Source organism: Podarcis tiliguerta, assembly GCF_965153285.1.
Source record: "Podarcis tiliguerta genome assembly, chromosome: 2".
Taxonomy (NCBI): domain Eukaryota; kingdom Metazoa; phylum Chordata; class Lepidosauria; order Squamata; family Lacertidae; genus Podarcis; species Podarcis tiliguerta.
Window position 1 is genome coordinate 21362520 of NC_139535.1, and position 22805 is coordinate 21385324.

The window sequence follows — 22805 nt, forward strand, 5'->3', positions numbered from 1 at the left end:
CATCTTGAGAACAAACTCAGGAAAGCCCCAGTTCTGCGAAGCCCTACAGGGCCTGGCTCCTGCACACACTCCTGACAGTAAGAGCCCCAGGGTAGGCACTCTTTGCAGGCCAAGATTCATGATGTTCATTTTGGGGCGAACCACCTGTTTGCAGTGTCCTGAGCAAAGCAGAATGTCTTCAAACATTTCCTGCAGGTCTGTAAAAGACAGCTGTACATTTAAGCCAGGGGTCGCCAATGTGGTACCTCCCAGATGTTCTTGAACTTCAGTTCCCATCAGCCATAGCCAGCCTGGTCAGGGGTGACAGCAGTTGCAGTCCCAGTAAGGAGTTGTGCCATGTTGGTTGCCACAGATTTAAGCAATTGCTCTTTTGCCTAATAAATTTTTTGACGGGGCTGGATGAAATTTGTGGGCATAGCATCTCCTTCTGAGTGGATAAAAATCTGCACAATTTCAGGCAAGTAGGTGCTGGGGAGCTAGGGGTTGTGTGTGTGTGTGAGAGAGAGAGAGAGCGACAGTGTGGTGTAGTGGTTAAGAGCGGTAGATTCGTAATCTGGTGAACCGGGTTCACTTCCCCGCTCCTCCACATGCAGCTGCTGGGTGACCTTGGGCCAGTCACACTTCTCTGAAGCGTCTCAGCCTCACTCACCTCACAGCGTGTTTGTTGTGGGGGAGAAGGGAAAGGAGATGGTTAGTTGCTTTGAGACTCCTTAGGGTAGTAATAAAACGGGATATCAAATCCAAACCACTCTTCTTCTTCTTCTTCTTCTTCTTCTTCTTCTTCTTCTTCTTCTTCTTCTTCTTCTTCTTCTTCTTCGACTAACCTCCTGTGCAAAGGTAACACTCACATTTATTGCTCTATCCATTTTTGCTTTGCCTCTAGCACTGCCCAACATAGAATGCAGCGCCTGGAAGTCTGCTGAAATGGGACCGTGCCTCTTGTTCTGAAAACAGCTCCCATTCCTGTCCTAGAGGCATGCCCTTCTGACTCTGGAGTGTGAACACGCCTGTCTCTTAATAAAAGTCTTATGAGGTGCCATTTGTAAGAACTTCAGCCAAGGAATTTGAGTGGCTCTCCCAGTGTTGCTGAACTGCAAGTCCCATCTCCCCCAGCTATTGGCCGTGCTGGCTAGGGTTGGTGGCCTTCATAACGCAGCAAAATCCGGTGCCCCACAGCTGCCCCACCCTTGATGCCCCACATCTGACTCAAGTTGCCTATTCTGATGAGAGCAACAATTGCAAGTGGATATAACTTAAGAAGCTGGAAACTATGAGGAATAATAAATGCAGCCATCATTGTGTCCAAGGGCAGGGAGATAGTGGCCAGCCTTATTCCTTAGCCATCAATCATTATATGTATCCTGACAACGTTCATTGAGTTAACTACTGGCGATGAGTGATGCCACTCGATGCTGATCTTCTGCACCCAACCAGCTATATTTTATAAAGTTGAGCCAAGTTGCCTTCATGTAATGGGAAAACCGTTGTCCAAAGCAGGCACCATATCCGCTTCCTTGATATGAATTAATGAACACTGTGGATTATTAACTTGACGCTTAGGATCTTTGGTGGCTTACCGTCGATAATAATGTGGGTAATGAAAATCATTAGTAATATAATTTTCTTCTTCAGTTTCCTCCAATATCTCACCCAGCTTGTCAGCATCTTTGGGCTATAGGACATCTCCTACTCTATTATTCCACTTGATTTATGGAGATGAGCTTCATCTTTTTTGATCAGCCTCTAGACCATTTGCTCGGATTTCTTTTTACCTCTCCACGTAGTGCAGCTTTTGTGTGAGAGAGATAAAATGTCAGTCGGCTGCCCACACAGAGAGAGCGAAGTGGTCCCTCTGGGTTCATCGAGGAGCAGATTTGCCCCACCCGACGTTAGAAAATGTATCCACTGAAGCTCCATTTGTTTAACAAGAGAAATCTCACCCAGTCTATGCTCAGGCATCACCCACTGTTGATAATCCTACCACTGCAAATAACAGAGCTTCAAAGAGTCTTATCCTGCAACCCCATGGTCTGGTGGGAGGGCATCTCAGGAAACACTGGAGATATTGGATCACATAAAATGCTCCTTGCTCAATCACACCAACAGGTCATCTAGTTCAGTGTCCTAGTCTCAAAGGGACCGACCAGATGTCCAGAATGGGGCAGATAGACTGGTGATTGGGAGCGGCCGCCTAGACCACATAACACCGGTCTTGAAAGATCTACATTGACTCCCAGTACGTTTCCAAGCACAATTCAAAGTGTTGGTGCTGACCTTTAAAGCCCTAAATGGCCTTGGTCCAGTATACCTGAAGGAGTGTCTCCACCCCCATCGTTCTGCCTGGACACTGAGGTTCACTGCTGAGGGCCTTCTAGTGGTTCCCTCACTACGAGAAGCCAAGTTACAGGGAACCAGGCAGAGGGCCTTCTCAGTAGTGGCACCCGCCCTGTGGAATGCCCTCCCACCAGATGTCAAAGAGAAGAACAACTACCAGACTTTTAGAAGACACCTGAAGGCAGCCCTGATTAGGGAAGCTTTTAATGTTTAACAGACCATTGTATTTTAATATTTTGTTGGAAGCCACCCAGAGTGGCTGGGGAAACCCAGCCCGATGGGTGGGGTATAAATAATAAATTATTATTATTATTAGTCCCTGGGAAGCCCTAAAAGCAGGACCTGACTGCAACAACACTCTCCTCGCTTGCAATTCTCAGCACCTGGTATTCAGAGGCACAATGCCCCCAGCAGTCAAGGAAGAACATAGCCATTATGACTAGTAACCACTGATCACCTTCTCCAAGGGTGGAGCGAATGAGAGAAATCCAACACGCCAGTCCTCTTTTGTGAGGCTGTAGAAAGATCTGCAGCTGGTTCCTCATCAACAGTGGAGAGGGCACAGGGGAGGACTAGGTAGGCCTTTGGTCCAATCCATCAGGACAGTTCTTATGTGGTCAGTTACAGAGCCACAGTCCCCCACCGCATTCCCCCCCATATACCCCTGGACAGTGGTACAAACTGCCTCAGCCCTGGAGCTGGTGTTATCTCCTCCTATTGTTTCAAAAGGAAGGGAGATGGTACAAGAAAGGGGTTGGGGGAAACCTGGAAAGGAGTGTAAGACTACTGCTCCACCCTCACTTCTGCCCTGCCACCACGAACCCCACAAGGTATTGGAACAGGTGTCTACTGACACCTGGCTCCCTCACCTCTCTGGATTGCAGCCTTAAGATACATTCATGTGTTCACATATGAAGGGGGAAGAGATGAACACCTGGCTCATGGGTAGGGAATCTGTGGCCTTCCCAGATTTTGCTGGACTACAACTTCCATCATCCATAACCATTGGCCAGGCTGGTTGGGGTTGATGGGAATTGGAGTGCAACAACTCTAGAAGGCCACACGTCCCCCGACCCTGTTTGAGACAGAGCAAGGAACCTGGTAAGGAAGGGCCCTTAATGCAGAATTTGGCTGGGTATTTTTGGTTTTCATAGTCTTTTTCAGCAGCAGTGGTACTTCATGGCAGAATGCTTTGGGGCAGCACTAATGGCTTCACTTTGGTTGTGCAGCAACTTACACAAGGCCAGCTGTAGTTAGTTTCTGTGGCATCATCTCATCAGGTTCTGCGTTGCTCCTTGTAGAACTCAGCACGGAGTAAGCATGGGGAGAAAGCAAGACTTAGCCGGCTCTGCTTCACCTACTGCAGGGATCTTTGAGCGCCAACTACCTCTGGTGCCGCAGGTGGGGTTTCTCCACCCACCCTCAATAACCTGCTATAGCTTTTGCTTTTTCAAAGGCACTGCTTTGGCACACGAGTTTTTGAGGCCAGTTGCTGTAGCTCTGGAAATTAAATGATAAGATCAACTAGAAATGTGCTTTTAGCAATGGTCCATTAACTCTAACAGGGTGAAAATGTTTCTTCTGATACATTCGGCTTAATTAGGGCACAGTGTGGTATTAGAGCAGAACTGCTGCATCCATCAGGAAAGCTGAGGAACACCAAATCAACTCATGAGAGAGGGGGTTTCCACTATCTTGCAGCTAGTGTGGTGACATCCCCCCCCCATGGTTTCCCCCCATCCCCTATTCTCCACCAGTGGAAAGCCCAGGAGAGGGTAGCCTGGGAGAAATCCTTTGACAGCTAAGGGGTTTTGTGGGACCTGCCTCCATTGCTGAATTTATACTGTTTTGTTCCATTTAGAACTGTTTTGATTATTATTATTATTATTATTATTATTATTATTATTATTTTATTTTTATTATTATTATTTTATCATGCAATGGTTTTGTCATGGTATATAATATTGTTGTAATCCGCCTTGCAATGGGTGACGGATGAGTAAGAAACTGCAAAAATAAGTACAGTGGTACCTCGGGTTACATACGCTACAGGTTACATACGCTTCAGGTTACAGACTCCGCTAACCCAGAAATATTACCTCGGGTTAAGAACTTTGCTTCTGAGAACAGAAATCGTGCAGCGGCAGCACAGCAGCAGCAGGAGGCCCCATTAGCTAAAGTGGTGCTTCAGGTTAAGAACAGTTTCAGGTTAAGAACAGACCTCCAGAACGAATTAATTCTGGTTACAGTGGAACCAGAGGTATAACTGTAAGCAAATTGTACAAATGAATAAATGAAATTAATGAGAAATGAAATTGTTTTCAGAAATAATCAAAGGGGAGAGAAAATGTCATGGGTGGTGTGCAGGTTTGTGTGTGTGCTTATTTGACTTTTGAGGTGGCTTAGGAATGTTTTCGAGAGAGTTTTTCATGCAAATAGATGATGTACAAAACTGATTGAGAGGAGTTGAAGGCGCAGGAGGACGAGTGGCAGAAAAGCAACTAGAATTTGGTGTGAATAAGTGAAAAGTGCATCAGAAGCAAATGGTGCTAATTAGAGACACAGAACGTTGGGCTCAAAGTTAGCTGGAGGCTATCGTGGGTATTTGGCTGCAAACATCCATTCAGAGCAATGCACATGTCAACAACAGCAAAAGGAAAGAGAAATTCTGTGAGCTACCAGAGAAGGAAGGAAAAGAAAGTAATTTGGGGAAAACTGACTACATAAAGCAATGCTGCATCATTTTCTTACAACTGTGTGTAAAGCTGGAATGGGTGTAAGGAGAAGCAGCAAAAACTAGACTAAAACACTATAGGGTTAAATCAGTTTGTCTTGAGGGCCAGGTTTTTACCCAGCCCGCTGGCCATTTTTGGACTATATCATATTCGAGTCTGCTTTCAGTTCTGTGATTTTATACTATTCCCTGCATATAAGATTTTTTAAAATGCCATTATAGTTTTTAATTGCCAGCTCTTCCTGTCCAGTTCTGATCAAAATCATTTCAGGAAATGGTAGAAATGGTCAACCCATTCCACCACTCATCACTCATCACTCATCAGCCTTAGCCAGCATGGCCAGTGGCCCAGGAAGTTCAGGAAAATTTGTGGGGCCAAAGCTTCCACAAATTTGATTTAAAAGAACAGGCAGCTCCTTGGAGAAGGTGGGGTAAAAGGAGTTTTGGGCCATCCAATAAATAATTTTATTATTATTATTATTATTATTATTATTATTATTATTATTATTATTATCATCCAGTGTTAACAAGGCCCCAGCAGTCTTCAGTGTGCTGCTGAAGCAACAGCTCTCCCAAAATGAGTCCTAGCTAGTACTGGCTGCTGTGAGCTCTCCAAGGTACTGACACCCTGCTGCACACAGACCTACTCACCCACCAACCACAACAAGGATGTGGAGCCTCCAGCTCGTGGACCGCATGTGTGCTACTAAGCCTCCTCTGGTGTCCAAGGTCGAAGGGATTAGCATACGGTGGGCTTTGTGAGCCTTCCTGCACTCACCACCGGCAGGAGGGGAGCGAAGTGGAGAAAGTCTTTTGGAGAAAGTATTGGAGCCTCAGCTTCACAATCTGTCCTTCCAGTGAGCATTCAGGGCTGATTTCCTTCAGAATGGATAGGTTTGATCTTCTTGCAGTCCACGGGACTCTCAAGAGTCTCCTCCAGCACCATAATTCAAAAGCAACAATTCTTCGGCGATCAGCCTTCTTTATGGTCCAGCTCTCAGTGGTACCATTACAGTGGTAGCTCAGGTTATATACGCTTCAGGTTACATACACTTCAGGTTACAGACTCCGCTAACCCAGAAATAGTACCTTGGGTTAAGAACTTTGCTTCAGGATGAGAACAGAAATCGTGCTCCGACAGCGCGGCAGGCCCCATTAGCTAAAGTGGTGCTTCAGGTTAAGAACAGTTTCAGGTTAAGAACGGACCTCCGGAACGAATTAAGTACTTAACCCGAGGTACCACTATATTAGAGTTCCAAGACCCATTCCAGCCAGGCAAAAACACTTGGGGTTCAAAGCAGGACCAGTGAGGGGCGTGGCCTGGAGAGATGGGGTGTGGTCTGGAGGGGGCGTGGCCTAGGGGTAATCATCTACAGAGGCCTGGAGAGCTGCATTCAGCTCTTGGGTGTGAGGTTCCCCACCCCTGCCCCAAAGCAAGAGTCCTACAGTCTGAAATGCCATGAAATGACCTCAGAACTGTACACGTGCATCACTTTATTCACTCCTGGACTTGAAGTCGACAGCCTCCTGGTCACTTCCAAACTTGCAAACTCCAAGTGCAAAGTTATAATGCTCTAAGTAAAGTCTGCTATATTTATTAGCAAGGAAAGAATAAAATATTTACAGGCTTCCAAAGCAACGTGCGTAGGACTTCGGTAGCCAAAGCGATAAAGGATTCATGGAGGTGAGAGCGGTCACCCAAAGGCCACTGTTGACACCAGCCTCCCAGCCTCCTAATGGAGGTGCCAGTGACCCCTGATCCGTGCCATCTACAAAAGGGAACAAGTTCCCGTTAATTGACTCATTTCTTCTCCTGGAGTTAAGTAGCAGGATGCTGACCTCCTGCACCGAAGGACTTTGCTTGTTCATTTGTGGCCGTGACAAAATTGCCAGTATCGATAACTGTCTTGTGGCATTAATAATGAAGTGTTTGAAACCGCATAGATGATTTGGATTAATCAAAGGGGAGAAAAAGCCTCAGAAGGGGAGGAGGAAACCAGAGATGAGGGAATCCAAATGAGAGATCCGAGTAAGGGGCGGGGGAATGAAGGGACATCATTACTCCAGGTCAATCAAGAATTTTTGTAACTCCGATTGGGAAACTGCACCTGCAAAACATTTCACACTCTTTTAAACAGCTACGACTGGTGTCTTATCAGGACTGATAGGGTGGAATGCAGGGTGGCCAACAGCAGGGGGAGCCAGAGCTAATGGCAAGCAGAGTCAACTTGTTCTAGTTTTGCCTCCATCCTTATTCCTGCTGAGTTCTACAAGGGCAACAACTGAGACTAAGGAAGCTGACAGCCAGGGTCACCCTCTCGACTGGGTGTGAGGAAGGAGGCAGGCAGGTGGAGGGTGGTGAGAGCAGACTGTGATTGGTGGGGCAGTGCGCCATTTGCCCTAATGGACTGTGTGGCCCACTCCATGGGAGATACTCAAACACATGCCGGGAGAACAAAGGGGGGAGGGAACCACACAGGGCGTCTCTCCTTCTGTACCTCCACCACTTAATGATTTCTTCACTCATACACCTAAATTGGCTCCCAGTACACTTCCGAGCACAATTCAAAGTGTTGGTGCTGACCTTCAAAGCCTTAAATGGCCTCGGTCCTGTATACCCGAAGAAGCATCTCCACCCCCATCGTTCTGCCTGGACACTGAGGTCCAGCGCCGAGGGCCTTCTGGTGGTTCCCTCTCTGCGAGAAGCCAAGTTACAGGGAACCAGGCAGAGGGCCTTCTCGGTAGTAGCACCTGCCCTGTGAAGCACCCTCCCACCAGATGTCAAGGAGAAAAATAACTACCAAACTTTTAGAAGACATCTGAAGGCAGCCCTGTTTAGGGAAGCTTTTAATGTTTAATGCATTACTGTATTTTAATATTTTGTTGGAAGCCGTCCAGAGTGGCTGGGGAAGCCCAGCCAGATGGGCGGGGTATAAATAATAACAATTATTATTAATATTATAATTATATCAGCAGCCAGCTTTTCAGCTGTTGCTGGCTCCAAAAGTACCTTACAGTTAAAATCCATACAAAGGTACAATGTGTTATATTGTGCTGGGAGCTACCCAGGTTGGCTGGGGCCACCCAGCCAGATGGGTGGCCTATACATAATAAAATTATTATTATTATTGATTAAGTATACACTTCAAGTTCCAAAATCCAGGTGTGCTTCCGATGTTCTCTGGAAGCTATATAATGAAGGCGCTGGAAACACCTCTGTGGGGAGGGAGTTCCCCAGTTTAGGGGGCCACCACAGAGAATGCCCTCTCCTGCGCAATGGGACAACCAAGATGGCACGCTCTGCAGTTCTGTATGTTATTTGCACTAATAAATGCATTCTTATACACGTTTCACATCAGTCCACATTTATTGGCTGGAGAGGTGCGTTGCAAAATTCAGAAAAGTACAAATTTTGAAGGGCGGCTAGCTACGTTCCAGCTAATGTATTGATTTGGAAAGCGTGTATGAGGAAAATACGAACTGCACCAAATTTCTCTCCGATTCCCAATTCTGTGATATAAAAAAGCACCAGGGGCTGCAGTTTTCAGGAGCACTTATTTCCTGTTGCTGCTCCTCTCTGTCTCCTCCTTGAGCGACTCACATTAGTATTCCAAACCATTAAACATGGGCGCAGGCACACGGAGGTGGGCAAACCTTTGCTCATCCTGATTTGCGTTTTCTCCAGACATTCTGACAATTGTTTTTTTATGCACTGTGTAAACCAAAGTAAATGTGTGGGAAAGGCTAAGTGCCTTTAGTAGCTCTGAATATTTCAGGTGCTTCATCTCTCCTCGCGCAACGGTCCATAACAGCCTTTTAAGAGCTCCATTCAAGGGCGTGCTATTGGAAGCTCTCCTGGATGGGAAGAGCACTTTAAAACACTTTCACAGGCTATCATGTAAATCCTTCCGAATTCACGCTTTATTGACCATAATGGTTCTATATAAATATTTTGTCCCTCTGCATCTTGTGTGGGCACTGAGCCATCTGCTGCAAACTCTTTCTAATAAACATTTCATACGTCTGTTATTTCTGGTTTACGGGTGGGCAAGGCGGGAGGGGGGAGAGGCAAGTCTAACTGAAGCGCTTTTCACAGCTCTGCGCCATTCCACCAGCTGGTGTTAAAAACAGAGGTTCTCAAACCTATCAGGTTGACGTAGGCCGCACACACACCTTTAGAGCACATTCAAAGAACATTCTCTCCTCAGAGAATTCTGGGAACTGTAGTTTGCTCCTCACAGAGTTACAATTCCCGGTAACCCTTCACAAACTATAGTGCCCAGAATTCTCTGAGGAGGAAAATGGGCACCCAGCAGTATATAGTGTTTATGCATTAGCACTGGGCAATACAGTCGTACCTTGGAAGTCGAACGGAATCCATTCCAGAAGTCCGTTGGACTTCCAAAACATTTGGAAACCAAGGCACTGCTTCCGATTGGCTGCAGGAAGCTCCTGCAGCCAATTGGGAGCTATGGAAGCTGCATCAGACGCTCGGGTTCCAAAGAACGTTCACAAACTAGAACACTCCCAGGTTTGCTGCGTTTGGGAGCCAAAACGTTTGACTCGCAAGGTGTTCAGGATCCAAGGTACAACTGTATATGGTTTTCAACACTGTGGTATATCACCAGCTAGACATCACGATGTACCAATATATCACAACGTCTGAAATAAGGATGGAGCTATCAGAAGGTCGGCAGTTCGAATCCTCACGACGGGGTGAGCTCCCGTTGCTCGGTCCCTGCTCCTGCCAACCTAGAAGTTCGAAAGCACATCAAAGTGCAAGTAGATAAATAGGTACCACTCTGGCGGGAAGGTAAACGGCATTTTCGTGCGCTGCTCTGGTTCGCCAGAAGCGGCATAGTCATGCTGGCCCCATGACCCGGAAGCTGTACGCCGGCTCCCTCGGCCAATAAAGCAAGATGAGCGCTGCAACCCCAGAGTCAGCCACAACTGGACCTAATGGTCAGGGGTCCCTTTACCTTTATGTAGAGGCACTGGCTGGCTTCACTTTTTAACCTGCATCGTGAGTTTTGCCGGCACCTGCTCTTGTGATTCACTGCATGAGGCAAATGGGAGATGAGCCAGCAGAGTTAACAGGGGCTGCAGGAATCAAGAGAAGCACTGGCTGACTTCACAGTTTCCCTCACATTGTGATTTTTGCATAGCACACACATCCCATGATTCACAATATATTGTCAGGTCAAAAATTATGAAGCCGATATCACAATATGGATTTCAAACCGGTTTCTGCAGCCCTATTTCGTGCTGTCCTTGAATCATGGAAATCAAAATGGCCTACTTGGTGATCTCAGGTGTTCTCTCATTCGGGCCGTGAATATTTTCTAAGCTTTCTAAGCAAGATGGCTGCCTGATGTGACCACAGACCACATCCAGGACGGGTCCAGATCTGACCTACCATCTGCAGACCACTTTTGAGAGGTGAGCAGGGCCTCCCCAAGGAAAGGGCCATGGCTCAGTGGGAGCGTATGCTTTTTATACAAAATATCCCAGGTTCAACCCCAAATATCTCCAGAGAAGACTCGGAGAAACTCCCCGTCTGAAACCCTGGAGACCTCCTGCCAGTCAGTGCAAGTGAGCTAGATGGACCAATGGTCTGACTCTATATAAGGCAGCTTCCTGTGTTCCTAAACCTTAAGGAACATAAGAAGCTGTTTTATTCTGAATCATATCATTGGTTCGTTCAATTACAGTATTGTCTACGATGGCTGGTAGCATCTTAAAAAGCAGAGACATCACCTTGCCAACAAAGGTCCGTATAGTTAAAGCTATGGTTTTCCCACTAGTGATGTCTGGAAGTGAAAGCTGGACCATAAAGAAGACTGATCGCCGAAGAATTGATGCTTTTGAATTATGGTGCTGGAGGAGACTCTTGAGAGTCCCATGGACTGCAAGAAGATCAAACCTCTCCATTCTGAAGGAAATCAGCCCTGAGTGCTCACTGGAAGGACAGATCCTGAAGCTGAGGCTCCAATACTTTGGTCACCTCATGAGAAGAGAAGACTCCCTGGAAAAGACCCTGATGTTGGGAAAGATAGAGGGCATAAGGAGAAGGAGGTGACAGAGGACGAGATGGTTGGACAGTGTTCGCGAAGCTACCAGCATGAGTTTGACCAAACTGCGGGAGGCAGTGGAAGACAGGAGTGCCTGGCGTGCTCTGGTCCATGGGGTCATGGAGAGTTGAACACGACTAAACGACTAAACAACAACAACTACAATGGCTGGTTGTGGCTCTCCAGGGTTCTAGATTGGCGGATGGGGGGGACGGGACACTCTCAGTCCGATATGGAAGTGCTGGGGACTCAACCTGGGTCCTCCTGCGTACAAAGCTCATGCTCTACCACTGAGCTACAACCAAACATAATGTGTTGTTGCTAGGAAAACACAATTCTCCCCACCCCAATAAAAGAACAGCACAACGGGCTGCAGCAGCTCCGTCAGATCACTTTCAACTCCCTGGAAAAAAAACAAAACAAAAACCTCACAATGCTTGATTACTCAGTGCCAGAATAAACACAACCAAGTGCGTTGGGTTCATATATTGTTTTTGCTTTGCAAACTGAGTGGTAAAACTGCAGCCATGAATAAGTTGTCTGTACTAAGGTTCTTTTGTAAAAATAATAATAATTCTAGTGCCATGGAAGCAGATGGCCTAATAAATATGCAGGGCTATTAAAAACAAACTACATATGCAAGATCAGAAGGAGCCCCATTCTTCCACGCTCTTGTCTTTCTCTCTGTCATTCAAGCAAAATGTGACTGTCCTTGTTTTGTGTGCGAAAAAGTAATACAGTGGTACCTTGGGTTAAGTACTTAATTTGTTCCGGAGGTCCTGTTCTTAACCTGACGTACCACTTTAGCTAATGGGGCCTCCCATCATCCTGAAGCAAAGTTCTTAACCCGAGGTACTATTTCTGGGTTAGCGGAGTCTTTAACCTGAAGCGTATGTAACCCGAGGTACCACTGCAGTTGCATATCTAACTAAAGCCTAATTTCCAAGTTGCTTTCAAAACGGGAAGGTCACTATGAAGTGAATGTCTTGCAAGGGTTGGGGATGTTTAATTTGAACGAGGCCTCGTGTTAGAAATTCATAGAACTATTGTAGTGTTGTGGTATCTTTCCGCATTCTGGGCAAATCGATATTGCAAGGCTGGGTGTGCACTTCTGATCTGTAGAGTCCAGACATGGACCCTTCAACCCCAACAAACCAGAGAGGAGAGGATTGCAATGGATTCTGTGCAATTTGTATATCTCTCTTCTGGTAGTGAGGTTTAAGAGCATACCAGGAGTGATGCTATCTGAAGCCCCATGTTCTCAGTAGTTTGCTCTCGTGTCTGCTGGTCTCTACAGAAGCTATGAGCCAGCCTCAGCCTTGTTACCTCTGCCCCACATGTCCAAACAGGGCGATGTTCCAAAAGTGTTGTGCTTGCCTAGGTAAGATTGCTTTTTCCTGGCTGCAATGTGTCTTTGAACTCTGATAATGCCTGCTGCTCCCCTGGGTAAAGAAGGGTGTGTGAGCCTGTGTGTAGAAACTAGACTACGGTACAAAGGGCGAAAATTGCATTTGTTGCTCTGCCAGCTTTTGCCTCTGGCCCCCACCCACCATGGTAGAGCATGAGATTCATAATCTCAGGGTTGTGGGTTCAATCCCCACCTCAGGCAAAATATTCCTGCATTTCAGGGGATTGGACTAGATGAGCCTTGTGGTCCCTTCCAATTCTGCAATTCTATGATACTTACGTATTCTGCTCTGTTTTGCAGAATCTTGAGCCTGCGAAAACTCTGGGAGCTCAGAAGAGTTCATGCCACTTTCTGGTTTCTTTGCTATGCTTGATATGTTTAGACCTGCTAGAAAGCTAGGAGGAGGGTGCCAGAAACATCTCAGCTCCTGCAATTCACGCCGCTAACAAGCAGGTTAAACTGGCGACGAGAAACCACAGGCATTTTAGCACTTTCACTAGCTGGGGAGTCTGGTTGCAAAAGCTCCCACTTTGTGAGGGGTCCCGATTTGAAATAGCTTTTTTTAGCACTAACGAAAAGTTGGCTGTTGGAAGATGCTGTTTCTGTGAAATACCAGGGGGGAGTGGAAATTAGCAATTGGGGGGGGGGGGAGAGACCTTTATCTTTTTAAAGTACAATGTCCTGTTTGGATTGTTTTGCTTTAAAGCCTGTTATAAAACAAATCAGAAGAGGAAAAGATTTCTCCTTCCCCAGGCGTTTTGCTTGAACTGTGAAAATCGCAGGTCAAGAAAAGCTTGTAAACATCATGGAAGTATATGTATAAAAGGCTCAGAAAACAATAGGGAATGATAACAAAGAACTCGGTGTGTTAGGTCTTAAGAATCTTGCCACCTTAAATCAATCGAATGAGTTGGCGGTCTTGAATTCTGCTGTTTTAGGTAGAAGAAGAAGAAGAGTTTGGATTTGATATCCCGCCTTTCACTCCCTTTAAGGAGTCTGAAAGCGGCTAACATTCTCCTTTCCCTTCCTCCCCCACAACAAACACTCTGTGAGGTGAGTGGGGCTGAGAGACTTCAGAGAAGTGTGACTGGCCCAAGATCACCCAGCAGCTGCATGTGGAGGAGCGGAGACGCGAACCCGGTTCCCCAGATTACAAGACTACCGCTCTCAACCACTACACCACACTGGCATCTGTAACTGGTGTGAGCAGAAAGACAAAGCATAATGAAAGGGGAAAACGGAAAGTCCATAAAGAGAGCCCCATTGGCTGAACCTGGAGGTCTCTGGGTGAGGCAGTCAGCACAGTGTGCGGCAGCTTTGACAAAAATGGTGAATGCTAAGAATGAAAACAGAACGACCATAATGTTGTTATACAGATCCATGGTTGCTGCATCTCAAAAAGGATATTGTGAAGATGGGGGGAACCCAGACGATCAAGGGGTTTGGCCAAATCTCCCCTGAGAAAAGGTTGCCACATTTGGAGAGTTTTAGTTTAGTAAAGGAGTAAATGGGGGAGATTAGAGTGATGTATACAATTATGCATAGTGTGAGGAAAGTAGAAGAGTTTGGATTTGATATCCTGCTCGCTGTGGGTTAAACCACAGAGCCTCGGACTTGCCGATCCGAATCCCCGTTGCTTGGTCCCTGCTCCTGCCAGCCTAGCAGTTCAAAAGCACATCAAAGTGCAAATAGATACATAGATACCTTCCGGCGGGTGTGCTGCTCTGGTTCATCAGAAGCGGCTTAGTCATGCTGGCCACATGACCTAGAAGCTGTATGCTGGCTCCCTCGGCCAATAAAGCGAGATGAGCGCCACAACCCCAGAGTCAGTCATGACTGGACCTAATGGTCAGGGGTCCCTTTACCTTTACGGAGTCTCAAAGCGGCTAACAATCTCCTTTCCCTTCATTCCCCACAACAAACACTCTGTGAGGTGAGTGAGGCTGAGGGACTTCAGAGAAGTGTGACTGGCCCAAGGTCACCCAGCAGCTGCATGTGGAGAAGCGGGGAAGTGAACCCGGTTCACCAGATTACAAGTCTACCGCTATTGTCCACTACACCACACTGGCTCTCAGTGATACGGAGAGGTTTTATTCCTCTCATAATAGTAGAAATTTGGGGCCATGAGATGAAGCTCAGTTTTGGAAGACCCAGGACAGACACAATTAAATACCATCGTACAGTGCATAGTTAAACTACAGACAATGTGGTGACGTCCACCAACTTGGATAATGTTAAATGGGACTAGTCAGATTCATAGTGGATTGAGCTATTGATAGCTACAAATCAATAATAGCTGTCTATCACGTCCGCTGTCAGAGACAGTTTGCCTTTGAATACCAGTTTCTGGGGAACATGAACTGGGAGAGTGCCGCTGCACTGGGATCCTGCCTGGAGGCTTCCCATGAGTATTTGGTTGGCCAGATGATTGGACTACATGGACCTTTGGTCTGATGATCCACCAGAGCTCTTCTTCTGTTCTTCTAGCCTATATAGTCCAGCATTTTGTTTGTTTTTCTTTTCTTTTTTTTAAAAATAATATTTTATTAAGTTTTACAAAAAACATGCATCAACAATAAACAAACAACCTCACCACAAAAAATAAAAAAAACAGAAAAATAAACACTACAACACACAAACACACCTTACAACAATATACAACAAAGAAAATAAACATGTTAAAAACAATTTTTGTCTCTTTGTATTCTTTACAATAACTTACTTCTCCGACTTCCCCAGACCTTCCTTCTCTGTATTCCAAATCAAATATTCTGTCTGCAAATTCTTTCCCTCTATCATATTTTAATTTTCTGACACTCTTAAAGTCTAATAAATAATTACATTTCCTTAAATCTATCAAGATATTGAATCTTTCTCTATTCACTTTTTCACTAATAGCCTCAGCATTTTGTTTGTTTTTCACAGTGCATAGCTAGATGCCTCCAGGAAGCCCACTTTAATAAATGTGAGTTGGAATTGTGAGTTGGCATAAAACACCACTAGTCCATGTTATCAACTGTGAGTATGATTAGAAGTGGCCATGGCATGCCATTTTCTTACATCTTTCCTTTGGTAGTATGATGTATGTATGATTAGATTCCCCACCAGGAATATTTCTTAAGTTTCTAAAAACAACCCCTCTGTTCCTCTGCCCAAATTCAGGTTATGTCCTTTCTCCCCAAAGCCCCTTGCACCACATCCACATTCTTAAAGAGGTGAATCTGAACACACACACACCCATTACCCAGAGTCCGCATATGGCTGGGAGTGGGTGGGAATGAAGTTATGGTTAAAACTTTTTGAGCTTCTGGAAAGGCTTCTCGGGGTCTACAGATGGCTGCGGGGCAAAAGGGTGGTCAAAACTTTTCTTCCATGGACTTCCTTAGGTTAACTTTGCAGGGTCCATCAATTTATGGATTTGCTTTGTTCATTTTAGTTATGACAGTCCTATCCGCTCATGAAAGCTCTGAAATTCTGCTGCTTTGTCTACGTCTTGTTTTATCATCTGTGATTTGGAATTGCTCAAATATCCACTTTTTGTTATAGATTTTTGAACGGTAGCAAATTTGTGCTGGATTTGCTATTATTACGACAAGACGCTGCATTGGAGTTGGCTTCCATGGTGTTTTTAAGTAACCAGGTTTTGTCTTCCGTTCCAGCCCTTGAGTTTGAACGCTTTGATTTTCGGGAATTGGCTATTTCCCAGTTGTAAGCAGGCTTTGGAAATGGTTCAGTGTCCTTTGGAGAAGAAAATCAAACAAACCACCAAATGTTCTTTGCTGGACACTTCACTGAAGAAGCATTCACTTTCACACACAGGAAGAAAAGAATGCATTTAAAGAGTCCCACTAATTGTTGAGAAATAAAGAATGGTATGATTTTCTCATCTCTAGTCAATGGACTATGGCAGCCTGGTTTGCACATTTCCATCACCATGGGTGAAAACCTCGGTACTGTATGTGCTACATGCCACTCCAGCATGAGGTGCTGAGGAATTTTAATGTGTTATAACAGAGTGTCACAGAATTTTCTTAACTCCACACGATATTGTTGAGCAGAGAGATAGAAAAGGAACCAACACAGATTAGGCCAACACACCACAAACTAGTTTGGGTGGAGAACAGGAAGTGTATGCTATGACAGAGGTGACTGGTGCTTTATTGCAAGAATGATGACAACTGGTTCTGTAGATAAAAAAGGCACCCCGTTAGGTCAATTCAGGTTCTTGGATCCAGTAAAAGTTGAGCTCCATGTGGCGATTGTCATATTAGACATCAGTTTGCACTTAGTATTGTTCCATCAGCTAGGGCTACTGCATTTCCTTAAGGGCCCCATCCAGCAAACTACTCTCTCTAACTTAGATAATACTGCAGTGTGTGCCAAGTTGTTCAAGCAGTATTTGTCAGAATGTGAACCGGCAACTCACACAACCTCTTCTGCATTTTCATTGAGGAATGACTTCCACTTTAAAGCATCTTCTGTGAATAATCCCATAAACAACTAGCTCCCCAAAAGACCTGAGATGGCAAAATCTCTGGCCTTGCTTTGGCAGACCATGCATGTGCCAATGAAAACTAGTCACGTCTACAAATCTTTCGAGGTCATCTGTGCAAATATGGGCAACAGGAGGGCAACAGGGGATTCCCCCAAGTTCTAAAAAGTAATTGGGCAAACAGCTGAGCTTTTGATTTTCTGTCATAATTCCACATGTGGAAAATATGTTAGAAGGCACAGACTCCTGAGACTCCCTAGATTTTTTTAAATGCAAGTTTCTAGTCCTCTGCGGAAATGTATCAGAGATGTGTTCATTCCCTGCTCCACCCCTCATTTTGAAGGCAAGTTTGAGCTTGTGCCTCTAATCAAATAACTCTATCCATATACCTTCATACTGATGCCACAGCTTTTAAAGAAACCCTCTGGCATTGCTCAGAACTCTGCCCTCAAAATAAAAATCCTTTCTTAGATGCAGGGGGGCGGGGGTGGAAATGTATTGACCAACATCAGCAAATTTCTAATTGTGAGTGACAAGGAGCTGCGCTGTACCCATATGGCATAAAGCTGGACCATAAAGAAGGCTGTTCGCCGAAGAATGGATGCTTTTGAATTATGGTGCTGGAGGAGACTCTTGAGAGTCCCATGGACTGCAAGAAGATCAAACCTCTCCATTCTGAAGGAAATCAGCCCTGAGTGCTCACTGGAAGGACAGATTGTGAAGCTGAGACTCTAATACTTTGGCCACCTCATGAGAAGAGAAGACTCCCTGGAAAATACCCTGATGTTGGGAAAGATGGAGGGTACAAGGAGAAGGGGACGACAGAGGACGAGGTAGTTGGACAGTGTTCTAGAAGCTACTAGCATGAGTTTGACCAAACTGCGGGAGGCAGAGGAAGACAGGAGGGCCTGGCGTGCTCTGGTCCATGGGCTCATGAAGAGTCGGACACGCCTAAACGACAACAAGAAGCTACTTATAATTGGTTCTAGAAATGGTATGCATGTATATCTATGGGGTAACTTCCAGAGGAGTCACTTGCCCGTGACAGGGACTATCCTGTCACCAGGCCAGGCCCATTGATGCTTTTGAGTGGTGGAAGCCCAAGAAGCGATTGCCCACCTTGAATCTATCCAGCCATCTCTGCCAGCAGTGGTTCCTGGTGAGATATCACTGAAATCTCATGATATCTCTCACGGAACATGAGAAATCTCGTGAGACTTGGCCCAAGATCTCACCGGAAAACCAGTGCCGCAGCTTTGTTGGCAGTACCTCTGCACGATGCAGGTATGAGAAGGGTGGCATGAGGGTGGCAGCAGCAGGGCAGCAGAATTGTGGGGAGCAGCGCATTCCCATTTTGATCCACGTTGCGAAATGGGACACGTCCCCCCTGCTTGTAACCCTCAGTGCAGAGGTCAGCAACCTTTTTCAGCCGTGGGCCGGTCCACCGTCCCTCAGGCCATGTGGTGGGCCAGACTATACTTTGAAAAAAAGAAGAAAGAATTCCTATGCCCCACAAATAACCCAGAGATGCATTTTAAATAAAAGCACACACACTAATGTAAAAACATGGATTCCCGGACCGTCCGCGGGCCGGATTGAGAAGGCGATTGGGCCGCATCTGGCCCCCGGGACTTAGGTTGCTTACTCCTGCCTTAGTCCCTCATGAATAATACGGCCATCGACACCCAGCAAAACAATCTTTCATGGAAGGAAAACTTGGGAGGGGGGCACCTGACCTCACAGCTGTATGAGATCGCACCCCTACTTCTGCAGTGCTGGAGGAGGCTGACAGATGGTAACGTTTCAGACCCCCCTGGCCTGATGGAACTTTAGCAAAATGGCTGCACTGCAGAGAAATTGCTTGTAAGTGTCGTGCCAGAAGATCGGAAGTGGCCCATCCTGGTTGAATTCAGAAACTGTTTCAATTAGGCAAATGGCAACCATTTGTGAGGCGAGCATTTGTGAGAACCTTCTTACAAAAGGTATGAGGTGGTGGGAGAAAGGAATGAAGCTGTCTCTCGAAGCCTGTTAGTTTAAGGGAGATTTGCCAACTTGTGCAGCTTGAAATGTGCAGAGTCTATCACTCCTGACACATACAAGGAATATGCAGAATGGAACCAAAGGCCGTGATTGATGACCTTCTGTCAAGATATGCTGACTCCAGGCAGCGCTCTCCCAAGCTTGTTCTAATTCCTGCTGCTCCAGAGCACATCCGCGGCACATTAATGAGGCCTTATGAAAATGGATTGCGTTTCAAAACGCCAGCGTGATTATGGGCTCGCTTCCTGAAAACCTAGCCAGCTCCTTTTGATAATTTCATTAGGCTGAATAGGGTACTAATAGTACTTAATATTTATATAGCACTATACCCTGAGTCCCTGGTTAATAGCTAGATTTCCCAGAGGATCACTTTTAAGAATGCGGTCAGGAACGGAGACCTCAGGCTTTACAGTACTCCTGTGTTGCTGCTGGGTTGACAACTGTGGGGTATACCCTACTCCTAAGGGGGTTCCATTTGATCCAAACAGCTCCTTTTGCTAAGCCCTACCTTAAGTGCTCTTACACACACTATGCTGGTAACCTTTAACACACTACACAGAGACACGGGTGGCGCTGTGGGTTAAACCACAGAGCCTAGGACTTGCCAATCAGAAGGTCGTGGTTCGAATCTCCATGACGGGGTGAGCTCCCGTTGCTCGGTCCCTGCTCCTGCCAACCTAGCAGTTCGAAAGCACATCAAAATGCAAGTAGGGAAAGTAAACGGCATTTCCGTGTGCTGCTCTGGTTCGCCAGAAGCGGCTTAGTCATGCTGGCCACATGAGCTGGAAGCTGTATGCCAATAAAGCGAGATGAGCGCCGCAACCCCAGAGTCGGCCACAACTGGACCTAATGGTCAGGGGTCCCTTTACCTTATAGGGTAGACCACTATTTTATTTTTGCAGACAGGAAGCTGAAGCCAAGAGATTATTGCTTGCCTAAGTCTTCTAAGTGAAATTGTGGCTGATATTGGAACCACAAACATGTAGCTCATGTTCCTAACCATTCTGAGTTCCTGGGGGCTAAAACTCATGTAACAGAGAGATCAACTCTCCCTTTTAAGACTTAAAAGCAACTGCTAGGAGGAAGCCTGGTTTGGATGGGTATCACGTTGGTGTAAGAGTCAACCTGCCAATTACTGCTTTTGACTTGAGCCAAAGGATTTGTATTTCAAAATTGGGGCGTTTGCTTGTGCCGTTGTCTCCTTAAGCCTGTGTTACTGTGGGGTTGGTATCAGTAGTAGAGTCCAGGGCAAGCTATTGGAGATCAGAAGTGCCAAAATCATGTAAGGTTGATGTAAGGTTGGCAGGAGAGTTCCATAAGCTGTCATGTGGTGGAAGGAAGGAAAAACTTAAGACTGGCTGGGTACTCTTGCTGTGAGAAAACTTCTCAGTCTGAAGGGAAGACTCTGAGAATGGGATTTTATAAGCTCTGGTGGAGACCAATTGTTCATTTGCGACGGGGCCAGCTGACAGTGCCCAGTCATGTAGTATGGCCTATTTCACGTCTTTGAAATAGGCTTGCGGCAAAAAACACTGCACTGTGGCACAAGAAATAAGGTGCTGGACTTGACTGCTGTGAGTCCTGGTACAAGACCTCCCAGGGTGCTTAACAGGACCCCTGGCCTAAACTGGCAAGGCTCTTTTGATTAGGAAAGGGCACCATGTTGATATCCTTATGCTGTATCAGGCTTCTGGAAGCAGATGTACACACCTATCATTCTCACAACCAGGGTGTATACCTGCTCTTCCCTTGTCCCAGGCGACGTGTATGTAATTGTATTCCAAATGTTTGTTATTTTTGGGATGCCTTGATTTTCATTAAAAAGCCTCAAAAGGTGAAGGTACAACTTGATCATCTCGTTTCAAAGTAAGGCGGTTGCTCCAGCAGCAGCAACAAAAATGGACAGACCTAGAAAAGCTTACATCTGAAATGACCCATTCTTCCTTTTTGCTTGCCTTGGCCATTTCCCTCCACTTGCCTTCCAGCCTACATCTATAGCTAGCTGTTTTCTTGCGGGGAAAATATTTTCATGAATATTCAGAAAACAATACCTTCCTTCATTTTGAAAGCAAAGACAGCAGCCAATTGTCACATATTTACAAACAGCAAGATTAGGAGGAGCCATGTTGCTATCCGTTTGTTAAAACTTCCAACAAGATGCGAAAAGCCCACCCTTCGGTGTAATCCCACCCCTCCAAGGTAGCCATGCATGGGGTATTTTATTAATCTTTTTGCCCTTTCTCCCCTTCCAATTTCCCACCTCCAAAACACTCAATTCACTCCTCCAACAAGCCACGCACATGGTTTTTCTTAATTCCCTTCCCTCTCCTCCCCTTTCTATTGTCTGCAACCTTGTTATTTCTCAGGGAAAAAAGCTACCAGGTGACACATTTGCATTTCTTCTTTCAAGGAGCCTCCTCGCAGCGGAGGAAGCAGGCAGCTCAAAGCCTCAAGTATATTGTCACAAACCACCAGTTCCAGGATGTTCCTGCGCACAAAGGCCGCGTCACAATCTCCCTTGTCATTTTTCATATGCCACATGCCAAGTGAGCCATGGAGCACAGTAACCAGACACACAGCTGGTGTGACATCCTGTAAGTGACACTGTCAGAAAGTTTGATGCTTTGTCAAATGAGATCTCCTGTGCAGCAGCAGTGCCTGCACTTCCCTTGTTTTGAAAATTGGCAGCATGCAGGGCTCTGCGGGCGCACTGTGACAGGCATGGCCTGTCCAAATCCTGTAGCCAAAAGGAGCTGAGCTAGCGTAGGAGACCCGGTTTGTGAAACTAAGACCATTGGAAATAGTCGAACTAACCGCAGGCCCTCAGAATTTGGCAATGAATAAATTTCTGCCTCTATGCTACTTCCCGTCCTTTTTCTGTCACTGTTTCAAGATAACCTTTCATCATCTCCTGTGTCTCAGAGGCACAGTATCGGTATCCCTCCCCAGCATCAAAATGATTTGCCAGCTCCTGCCTTGCCTGCATCCCTAAAACTCAAACTTTCCTCTTTCTATCAACTACCAAAATGTTTGGCTATGTTCCGGTTGTGTCTTACCTTTGATGACATCTCTCCTTCCTGTATTTCTCTTCTTCAGAAATCAAATGATAAACACCATGCTCCGCATAAACTTCCAAGCTTCTCCTCACTTTTACCGATTTGCCACCAACTAGAATTTTTCTTTTACTTTTCCCCCACCTCTGCTGCTACACACAAGCCTACCTACTCTCAAATTCAGTTTTACCGCCTTCTCCCATTATTTGTTATGTCTGGAAGCTGTCCTTCATCAAAGAAGTAGCATAGGTAGTGTTCCTAGGTGGTGTTCCATCAGATGGTGTTGCCTATTTATAGTATTTTGCAATGTATTTGGCATTACTACTGAGTATCATTCATGTACAATTACTTATGTACCTGTTATACATACTGACAATATGTACAGCTTCCTCCAACCTTTCTCCAATGAAAATTTGTTGCCACTTAGTCGTGTCCGACTCTTCGTGACCCCCTGGACCAGAGCACACCAGGCACTCCTGTCTTCCACAGCCTCCCGCAGTTTGGTCACACTCATGCTGGTAGCTTCGAGAACACTATCCAACCATCTCATCCTCTGTCATCCCCTTCTCCTTGTGCCCTCCATCTTTCCCAACATCAGGGTCTTTCCCAGGGAGTCTTCTCTTTTCATGGGGTGGCCAAAGTATTGGAGCCTCAGCTTCAGGATCTGTCCTTC

The 22805-nt window shown here is 45.9% G+C and overlaps 2 long non-coding RNA genes across 2 annotated transcripts in view; both read left to right on the forward strand.

The window, feature by feature from the left end:
- LOC310671142 overlaps positions 1-22805 on the forward strand; it is a 33896-nt gene that overhangs the window by 10672 nt on the left and 419 nt on the right. The window contains exon 2 of the long non-coding RNA XR_014507824.1: positions 21490-21673. This is a non-coding gene — a long non-coding RNA (uncharacterized lncRNA). The remainder of the gene's footprint in view (positions 1-21489; positions 21674-22805) is intronic.
- LOC310671202 lies at positions 14530-16639 on the forward strand. The gene is made up of 3 exons (XR_014507890.1): positions 14530-15042; positions 15446-15565; positions 16207-16639. It is a non-coding gene; the product is annotated as an uncharacterized lncRNA (long non-coding RNA).